Below are 1,325 nucleotides of genomic sequence, written 5' to 3'. Positions count from 1 at the left end.
GATGAATTATTCTGAAATGTATATACAAACATAACCTATTTAAAGGACATTTACTTGTATACAGAGGAAAAGACCCTGGGGATGGACAAAGGATGTCCTGGACACTTTCCTACAGAGCCAAATCAGACCCCACACTCCACCCCCTCTTTGATTTAAAAAAAAAAAAGAAAAAGAAAAAAGAAAAAGACTTGAGCACAACAACTGTATTGAATGATGAGCTCTTTCCTCCTTGCATAGGTTAGGACTTCCCTTTTTGTGAATTGGCAGGGTATGTACGTTAATATTTTAATTAATGGGTGAAAATCGAAGTCCGATTTGTGTTATCAGGAGACCCCCGATCCCTCCTCCAAGGGGTGAGAAAAAAAGATGTGTTAGAAAGCAATCTATTTTGCTGGTGTTGGGGGTTAATGACTATTGCCAAAGATAAGTGAATTATCAAAGCTGTTGCTCTACCCGATCTCAAAATCCATTACATTGCTGGCCGTCTAATTAAATACGTAAGTATAATAAAATCATATTTTATGACTATTTGAGGGTAATGAGATTAGTCTTTAGAAGCGATCGCCACATATTAAAGATGCCACTGTCTATAGAATGTTAATAACCTTAAATCAAAGTGTATGGAAACTATTCATGATAAATTAAAAGAAAATTCCTGTATTCATAATAAACTCAGAGCTTTTCAGTTACAGTAGAAGAGATTGTAAAATGTAACACTTTTACCGTGGTATGACAAGCAAACTAAAGTTTCAAAACAATATAGGGCTCTGGTTTAAAAAATGGTATTTGTTTGCATGTGTGTGTTTAGAGGCTTTGGATTTGTGCAGTGCACTAAATGAATTAAGGCTTCTGGTCTCATAATATGCAAAATACATTATCTTAAAAATAAGTTGAAAATACTGAACAATGCTTTAATTGTAACATATTTTCTAAAATATACAAACCAATGCTGAAGTTGTTTCTTTCCTGTGCTAACGAAAGCATAATGCTTAAAATCATTTACAGTATCTTTAATTCAGATTACACGCGCCAAGGCGATTTAAATCTGATTACCAAATTAGAAGGTTTTAAAACAAATCCTTTTAAATCTGATACTGTTGACTAAAGAGAGAGAGAGAGAGAAAAAAAGTTCCATAAGCCCGTCACATAAGGTAACGATCCTGCCCCAGAAAGAAAGAGAGTTTTAAACCTTTTTGACAACAAATGCAGCTGCCCCACTATTTTGGACGATATTAAGCGAAAATGAATGCAAATCTGTGTTCAGAAGCCATCTGGCCAGAAATAGGGGAATCAGCTGCTCTTCACAACAGGCTCTGAGGCTGAAT

Source organism: Lepidochelys kempii, chromosome 7, assembly GCF_965140265.1.
Source record: "Lepidochelys kempii isolate rLepKem1 chromosome 7, rLepKem1.hap2, whole genome shotgun sequence".
Lineage (NCBI taxonomy): Eukaryota > Metazoa > Chordata > Testudines > Cheloniidae > Lepidochelys > Lepidochelys kempii.
Note: the sequence above shows the minus strand (reverse complement) of the source record.